General features: G+C 41.6%; 1 long non-coding RNA gene across 1 annotated transcript; it reads left to right on the forward strand.

Annotated features, from left to right (window-relative positions):
- Window positions 1–294: 294 nt before the first annotated feature.
- Window positions 295–7,475, forward strand: LOC142962375 (uncharacterized). Its single transcript, XR_012957311.1, has 3 exons — window positions 295–435; window positions 6,281–6,413; window positions 6,984–7,475. It is a non-coding gene; the product is annotated as an uncharacterized LOC142962375 (long non-coding RNA).
- Window positions 7,476–9,789: the final 2,314 nt, after the last annotated feature.

A 9,789-nucleotide genomic window follows, 5' to 3' on the forward strand; every position in this document is an offset into this window, starting at 1 on the left:
GGTCTGTAACACTTAGAAATGTATTGATAATGCTTGATTGACACTGATAAAGTGGGCTTTTGACTCCCAGACCCCCACCCACCACAGACACCCCGCTGATTCTGCTCATTACTGGGAACAATGAAAGAGAAGGAGGAAAAAAAAAAAACACTCAAGCGGTTAAAGTTTTGTTTCCTGGGTTGTCCTGTCCAGTCAGTTTTTGAAACTTTCGTTTTTGTTGATGGGGGGAGTTGGCTTAGTTCGCCTCCCTTTGCCTTTGACTACTGTCAGGCCTTTTATGTTCTGCCTGTGGATTTTGGGTCACTGTCAGAGAGACTGAGTGAGGGCGTGAGGGAAATTTAAATGTGGCTCTCCAAAGGCTCGGAGAGAATATTGAGTAGCTGGTTTTCTTTTGGGGAAATACAGAATTTCTGTCCTAATTAATCTGGAAAACATGTGAGTATATATTTTCTTTATGTATGTTTAGTCTATAATTTACTTTAAAGACTTTTGCTTTTCCCTCAGGTTGTTGCATTTTAATGTGGTATCATGGGATATGTAGTGGGTTTGATTTGTCTGATGAGGTATTTCTACTTAAAAATATGGACATATCTAGAGTCATGAGGTGTAATGGTGTAGTTTTCCGAATTGTTATTGTTTGAATTCTTGAAAAACTCTTCTGTCTCTCGTTGGCCATTGTAGGGACACCCATCTTTGCCTCATGTTGGCACCTTTTTCCCTCCTTGGGGATTAGAAGCTGTCAATGGGCCCCTCTGCTCCACACACCCACACACACACACACACACACACACACACACACTCACTCATACCCTGCACACACACTGCAGTAGCTGCTCAAATCTCTAGTTCTTAGGGCACTGTGTATGATAGTGACTGGGCGAGCTTGGGGCTTGATTAGTGCAGTTAGCCCTTCTAAGGCTCTGGCTGTTTACAGTGGATTACAGGGAGGGAGGCAGGGAGGCAGGGGTTAAGTCTACCCAGGCACCATGCCCCCCCCCTCCTCTCTCCCCCCCCCCCCCCCCCCCCCCCCACGGGAGCCACTGCAGCAGGTCTGGCAGCTCGTCTGGGCTCCCCATCGCAAGGCCAGGCTGACAGGTAGCGGGATTTGGCAGAGCAGTTTGCATGAGAGCCAACAAGAAAAACTGAACATGGCGGATTAGTTTGGGATTATGTTGTCAGAGTTAGCCTTGACGGACAAACTGCAGAGGAATAAATTGCAATCTGTTTGAGGAGCGCGCTGCCACGCAAACAGGAGAGGCATCGGCTCGTCTCACAGCCTGTCCAAAATGACAGGCAGGGGAGAAAATCATTAATAATTTATAAACAAAGTCCTCGGCCATTACTGACGTCTGCCCACTCTGGCTGGTCGAGATGTCTGGTTGTCTAACCCCTAACATCAGGGGCTGGTTCATGTTACATCTTAAAACCAAAAGTGACTGGGCAATGTATAGAGATAAGAGAAGGTTTTACTGGGAGGGGCTCATAAAACGTATACCGGCTTATATACCGATTTAAAATCTACCATCCTATTTCTGATAAGGCAGTGAGTGAGAAGCAGGCAGGAAGATCTAGATCTACCTGTGGAGGATTTTGAACTTCCATGTTGATATTCATGAGCTCACAATCGTGACTAATTTTGGCACCTGCCACGTGAGAATGAGGTTTTAGTGAAAACCTTGGAAATTGGTTAAGTAGCTTTTATGAAGCCAGGGAGACTAGCAAACAAAGCCCAGTGTTTAGACTGGGGTTCTTTAATTGCAAAGAGCAAAAGTATCTTGCTAATGTAAATATTGAGGTTTCTGGGCAGCTCATAGCTTCTGTGTAGAGCTGGATTATGTCCCATTTTACAGTTTTCTGACTTATATTACGGTCATGTGCATTCAGTGCTTAAAATGTCAAAGGTCAGCTGAAGTCTGTTAAATATAATTTCACAAGCAGGACACTTTTACCAATTAATTTCTATTCTATGCATCCAGTGCCTTGTACAAAAAAAATAAAAACATATCAGGCATAATTGTTTTCGTCCCAGGTGGGATCAACAATGATACTAAATAGCATGAAAATAATGCTGTTATTTCACTGAATTCCAGAACTTTTTGTCTTTTCAGAACAGGATTTGAAATAATTAAGGGCATTTAAAAATGAAGAGGATTGTTCTTAATGACTCGATGGGAAAATATCAGGTTCATTGGAAATGGGTAATTGTTAATGACTCATTTGAAGAGTTAAAACTCACGAGCAGGAATAAAAATTAAATAGCACACATTTCCCACTGAAAGAGTAAAAACACTGCAACGGCTACATTCCCTCTCTCTCCGTTTCCATCTCACATCTGAGTCTCGGAGAATTGAATTCGCTCCATTTGACGCAGTGTTGTCATGCCGGGGACTGACTGGCATGGTAAAACGTATTAATGAGCTTTATTGCATTCTATCCTCTCCTACATCATTAGGAATGCATGTCTGTATGTTAAACATATGAATATGCATCGGCATAGAGCATTTGCTCTCAGAGTTAGCAGTGAGCCAGCGTTGTGCCTTGAATAATAATCTAGCAGAGAAATCAACTGCATTTTTTCTTTGCCTTCGCCTTGTAATTGAAAAAAGATAATAAGAACACATTTTGTTTTTTAATTTCATCACGAAACTGATTCTGAATTCTGTGCTCCGATTGAGGGAACATCTAATGTTGTACGAGGTGATATTTACTTATATGATAAAAAAAATATTATAATGTTGCATATTTTGATTAATTTAATTTTGTGTGATCTGTGATCGCAGTACTGTATCTTGTAATGCATCAGCAAATAAAGAGAAAGAAATACACGGTTCTACTATTGTTATTAAAAATGTAAGTTAATACATTTGACTGAGATATGTTTCTGTCTGTCTTCCTGGACAAATCCAGTCCAGTGTTCCCAGTCACACTGTCAGGGTGATTCTGAGGTCAGCAGGGGTCACTGGATAAAGGTTAACAAATTACCACGATGCCTCTCACACACCTGATTGATGCCGAGTGGGGGAGGGGAGTGTGTACAGGGGTCAGGTCAAGATAAGGTACGCCTGGAGATGAGACATTTCTGTAAAAAGAAATTTGCTTAACAGCAAATAAAAGACAAAAGATATACTGTATATATGATTAAAGGGCAGAGTTTTTATTGTGTAAGTGTGTGTAGTTATATATATGTGTGTGTGTGTGTGTGTGACAGAAAGCTACACACTGAAATTAAGCTGACTTTCTTAATTGAAAATACATGTCTCCAAGCAAGAAATTGATATTTTTGCGTTACATTTCAAGGGATTTAGAATAAGCGCATTCGAACTCAAAAGGAGCAAAAGCTAGATCAAGTCAAAAACTGCCTTTGTGTTAAAGAATTGAGATGGAAGTAACATATAGACAGATGTTGTATATAGATGTAGTTAAGACATCTACCGTATATTCACTGTGGATTTTTATGTAGATTTTATTATGAATAATATGATGAATTTATTTTTAATTCATCAACAATAGGAAACAGCTATGTTCCATTCAACAGTGTTTTGTGATGAATGAGCTCTCATGTAAATGAGAAATCAGGACCCACAAGTGGAAACTGGAGCACTGCCTAATTTAAAGAAAGAAGCATTTAATTGATCCACTCACAGTGCATTTCTTTTTCCTCAGTTCTCCTACCGCCTGTGCTCTTACTGTACACTCCAGCTTTGCCCTGTGGAAGACCTTCTATTCATTCAACACACCCACAAGTCGCCAGCGACAACAGCCGGCGCTCCTCAAGAACAAAGACACTATCTGCACACATCAGGCAGGCAGCGTGTTATGAGAAAGGGTGACACGGAACAGTGAAGGAAGGGAGGCTCCTGATTTACTGACGGGACAAATTAGAGGGAGCAAGTCCTCTATCTGAGCTAAATATTCCAGATAGGGTGGGCATGCAGCAGGGTGACGGACCCTCCAGGCGCGCCATGGGGGGTGCTCATGTTGATTGGCTTATCTGGGTGAAGGTGAGACACATAGACGGGTCTGACTTCTTACGATTACTCTGTTTTTTTATGGTGCCGTTGCTGCTCATTATAATCCAAGAAATGACAGCATATGAAGCGATAATCAGTAAATGGTTTCATTCCAAGGGGAGATATCTACGATTGTAACTACTGCTCCAAAAATAGCAACAGTCCTTTGGTTCAACCCATCTACATTTTTTAAGATAGATAAACTCCAGAAACCAAAATAGTTTCCGGGATAGACATGAAAAGTTTTGGAAGTAGACCAAAATCCAGGAGCAAGTTGAACATTCCCTGCTCATCCTCTCTCAGTCCCTGTGGTAAATAAATACATCAGCTACGTCCGTACACGCAACTTTTGACCTGTGGTGACTTCATCCGCTGGAAATTACAGTTTCCAGATTCTCTTTGATTTCCAGCGGAGGGAGGGTAAACAGAAGCAGTGAGTCATATGTCTCTTTAAATAAACTGCATTGTCTGATGATGTTTTAATGGGCAAACCTCCATCCCCTGGGCAGTGACCCTTCAGAGCGTGCTTCAGCTATGTACTCTGCACAGGGTGCTGAGATGTAATTGCTATGTACATACCAGTCGGCTCTCTGGTTTCTACGCTGCAAGAAATGTCCTAGCGACGGACTCCTTTAGTATCATTATGTATCAAGACTTTAAATAATTTCTTTCTTCAGTGCATGCAAAGAAAATGTGCAAATGGTGTTAGAAATTTGAATTTGTCCTCTTTTTAACCTTCTCAGGAATTTGCACAACGCAGATCGAGATCCTGCTTTGGCAAAGATCATAGGAAAATGACTCACATTTGCACCCCACATCTAAAATAAATCCAAATAGATTTACATTGGAGAAACCTGTCTCCCTGTCATGATTTGAATTGCAGAGTAACTTACAGAGTGCTTAGGTAAGACCTGTAGAGAGAGACAGATAACCCTAACAAGACCCTGATCAGGTTTTAAAATGAGCGAAAAGTTACGTCAAGTGCGAATTAGTGCCGACGTTAGCAAGCTAAGCTAACCTCTACTGCCTGAGTAGAATATAAACTTCACAGCACGATAGGTCGTTTCAAATGTTATGTTGTAAAGTGACGGATATCTTAAATTGTTCATATCAATTACTATGCAGGCTGGTTAGAAACGGGGAAAAAACATCTTTCAACGCTCAGGCGTGCTCCGGCTAAGGCATGCTCCGGCAGCTACCACACCATGGAAATTGACAATTTGTCTCCGAGCAACGGCGGCCCTCAAATGTCAGTCAACCGTTGCCAAGTGAAATGCTCATTAAAATCCTTGAACCTTAGATGCTGTTTCCATGAATATGTCCAAAACAGTTTTGTCCTATCTTGAAAAATGGAAATAATGCACATATTGCTGTTAATATTAGTCTAAATTGCAGTCCAAGTACTTGTAAAAGTGGATATTTTTTGCAGTGGATATCTTGTTCTTCCCACTTTATTCCCACATGTAGGTCCATTTCCAGTCATAACAGAGAGGGCAGGGCGTCCACAGAACAGACAACATAGTGATTTGTTTTCATCAGAGACCCCCACACCCTGAGCTTCAGTGATGTTTCTCTGGAAAGAAACAGAGATATGTGCAAGAATGGGGAGGGACCACAAAGAGGACAAGAAACTTTTTTTTTTTGGGGGGAACGGATGATGTTATCAGTGTAAAAGAATGAGCAGGAGAGACAAAAAAAAGAGACAAAGTAGCTCAGCTCAATATGTGCACGACTCCCCCGTTTTCCTTTTCTAGCTGAAACTAATGAATTTTTGCGGGAAGAGAAAATGCTTTGGGAATAGGTACAAATTTCATCAAACACCGGATGTGTGCACTTGATTAGTGATTCAGACCAAAGCTAACTTTGGTAAGACAATATTACAAGAGGGCTCAAGGAAACGGCTAATGAGCAGCTAAGCTAACTTTATCTTGCTCCAGAGCATACAGTCATCTGATTTTCTCGGCATCGAATCCTAATTGGATTGTGGAGAAGTAAAGAGGACAAAGAGCATTTATCTTTCACAATTATCAGGAATTCATATCTTGGGCAAATTTGCTAGCTTGCATTACAATTTGATTGAATTAACTATTGATGAGCATGAGAAACCAATATCATTTCAATGTTCCAACCCTTAACACTCAATAGATTATTCTGATTTTGGATATTAGACAAAGCTTTAGTCTTTTGTGATTTTTGTCCATCTTTTTAGTCGTCTTTAATTTCTCAGACTCAGTCGCCCTCTTTCGCTCTCCACACCTGTCTTCCATTAGGCTTCGGTGACCAGCTATTGTGGCGTGCACGGTGCACAGGAAGCGATGCAGTGACGTGCTCGACAGGCTCACGAGCCGACAGCGAGGGCGCGGCCTGACGAGGATGTAAAGTAATATCCAAGCAGCGCATGAGGTCAGTCATCCCCCTTTTACAGGCAACATGAAAAGAGGTTCGACTGCCGGTCACGAGACAGGGCTGGGTTCCCTTTGTCTCAATAAGGGTTCATCAGTTCAGATCATGTAACGTGGCGAGGCGGCTGCTGCAGGACAAGTTTAACATACTAACGTAATTAGATGATATTGCACGCATTCAGTGACATTTGCAGACATGAACAACTTCCCGGAGTGAGAGGTATATCATTGCTGCCATGTGAAATCTCACATTTCCACAAGGTCAGCTTTTCAGGAATTAAAAGCTTGATTTATAATTGAGCATCATGCATTTTTGAAATTGTCAAAGGGGTCATGAAAGCGTTTCATAAAACTATAATCTCAGCCTACAAAAGATCTTGTAATCTGAGGCTGGTATTGCATTTTTTTTTCACATTACAATGTTTTAAAAAGTCACTACAAGGTGAGAAAATTTTTTTTTTTTCTTTCGCAGGAGAAGTTTAGAAGTGACGGTGTTGTTTTGTCTACCTTCAGACTAGGAAACAACAATATAAATTGAGATTTTTTTTGTCTGTTTTGACTTTTTCCACAGGTTAGAGTGCCAATTAACCCCAGATGGATGGAGTCGCCCACACGAGAGGTGACGTGAGGTGATTCGCCACCACTTTGGTATTAGTCTCATAATGCAAGCTGACGGTGGGGATTTCAGAAGCAGGGGAGGGGAAGTGGGGGGTCCTGAGGGTTCGTGTTCGGGCCTCTTCTGTGAATCATGCAGCCTAGCGTGCGATCGGCACACTGCCCTCCTCTTGACTCCCTCATAAGCTCTGTTACAATAACACACTTGCCTTTCACTCCGGCCCTAACCCCGAAACTCCCCCGTCCAAACCCACACCCACCCATCCACCAACAAAACTCCACTTCTCTGAAAAACACAGGGGAAAGAGGAGCAGCCCAAAGCCTACAGTTTTCTGTTAGATAAAAGCTGGAGGGTATTTCTTTCGGTTGCCGGCTCCCCTCAAAACTCCATTACTGTGTTAGCATAACTGCGATGACAAAGATAATCTAGGTTATTATTATTATTATTATTCCCTGCTTTAATTCATTTCTCCCCGGAGCTCAAAGCGGTAATAAGGAGCAGACGTGGACTGTTTCTAAACCCACTCTACTTCCTCAACGCTGAAGTCCCAACCAAGTGCAAGTCAAGGTTAACAGTGCCATCTACAGTAGAGAGGAAACTAGTCCATCATGTGCTTTGATGTTTTCGTGATATGTGAGGTTCAGACACACAGGTATCAGCCATCTTGTAATATTGGCTTTTTATATTTTGCTTTTTAGGGTTGGGTTGAGCAAAAGTGGACCTCTATTTGGCAAATGTACGAGGGTACTACGACAACAAATACTTACTCAGATTCATGTTTTTGTGAAATTCTAGGGAAAAAAGAAGATGGACAGCTATGACATGGTATATATATATATACAGTGTATATATATATATATATACACCACCTCAACATTATTGTCAAGTATATAATATTGCAGGAATGCTGCATGAATTGTGTTAAGAAAAAGAGTCCCACTTTACTTGAAAGCACAGTTTTGCCATCAGTTTAATCAAACACAAAATTAAAAATACAGTTATCAGAAAAATCAAAGATGATATTGTGTATTCCTATTTTGAAATGTGATCAGTGGCAACATGACTTTTTAAAAATACAATGTTTGCAATAACTAGTCAATTTACATTTACTCAAAGCCCTTTCGACCAAGCCCATTTTAATTTCGCAAATATAAAAGTTGACAGATCTTAAATGTCCCACTGTTGCTGAACCCACCCGAAATTTAGGGAGTTACAGTTTAAATCCTGATGCTAGCTAATCTATAGTATATTTATTTTATTTATAAAGACATACACTATGTATTGAATATGTCAATCCACAGACACATCCTTGATATATGAGAAGTGCAGTCTGTTTAAGATGCCTTTTTCTGTCTGTAAGATCAAATCAAATTTCAATTGTTAGCACTCTTGAGCATCGAGCTGATTCCCAAACCGTTTTGCCACCAGACTCTATACGTGTGCTCCAATGTCTCAAAGGATGTGTTGTAAAATGACACAAAATATACAAAGAAATCCAATCTTACCTCATTTTATCAGTATGATTCTGATTAGAATAGAATTTTCTAATTCCTGAATAATTGTTTATCCATTTAAGCCTGAATAAGGCTAGGTGAGTGACATTAACTAATTCACAGCGGAGTAATTAAGCTCATCAATGTCAGAGACTATACACAGGGATTCAGAGATTTAACCATTCGTCTTGACGAGGGAGAGAAAAAAAGGCTAAAGACGGACCATTACTGTTTATCCTCAGCCTTATCACTACTGGCTATGGGCTTGTAAATATTATCCTATTCTCCTTAATCCACTGCACAACGCCAAGCTCACCCACTTACCGGAAGCTCCGACATTTACCTCGGGATTTGCCGGGGCTTGGGCTAGAGTGGCTGCGAGTGGGAAAGTGCTAATCTACAAGGCAGATTCAGGATTAGTGTGGTGAGCCAGGTGACCCGAGGGCCTGAGATCTGATTGGCCGGAGTAGATGCAGGCCTGTGGTCCTTGGCGGCGGGTGACTGACGAGAGGAAACTAGGAAGACAAGGGGGGGGGGGGGGGCTCTCCACAACTCTGCTTTCTGGTTACTTCTCCCATTCTCCTTTTTCCCCCTCTCTTTCTCCCCCTTTCTCTCTTCCACACTCTTTCTCTCTCGCTTTCTCTGAAGGAGCCCTGATGAGAATTCCACTAATCAGCTGAGGATTAACTGGGACTCAGACAACACTACATCTAATTCCCCCTTCACCGCCACTGGGGCAACAAGAGGCCCCACGCAGCACTACAGCACACCGGCACTGAACAGATCCCTATGCATGTGTATGCAACTATTTAACTCCGATAGGAGGTAAATATTCACCTGTTGAGTTAGACATTAAAATGTGCTCACTGAGTCGCGCCATTGCGCTAATTCTGCCTCGAAATTGTGTTTATCTACTCGTTTTGCTTGAGTGCGTTTGGAGGCAGCAGGTTTGTGAAAATTTGTAGTTTTGGTTAAATGTTAATATAAAATGCAAGTGTCTAAACTGTAGACTGTGTTTAAGAATTGGACGTAGTCACCTTGACAGCGGTTTGGCTGACGCCATTTTGATTTTAGGCCGTCGCCATCTTGGTTTTTTGCAACCAGAAGTAAAACGAGAGGTTGGAGCTAAGTACAACCGAATGCCGCAGCCAGACGACCGAAAGGTTACAATTAACTTTCATAACCTGAATACGCACTGTGAAAGGTTTTTAAAGTTCTAAGACGAAAACAAGGACAACACCCAGACCGGACAAAGCTGTGGTAGCGAC

This window comes from Anarhichas minor, unplaced genomic scaffold (genome assembly GCF_050575085.1).
Source record: "Anarhichas minor isolate MPS153535 unplaced genomic scaffold, ASM5057508v1 ptg000028l, whole genome shotgun sequence".
Lineage (NCBI taxonomy): Eukaryota > Metazoa > Chordata > Actinopteri > Perciformes > Anarhichadidae > Anarhichas > Anarhichas minor.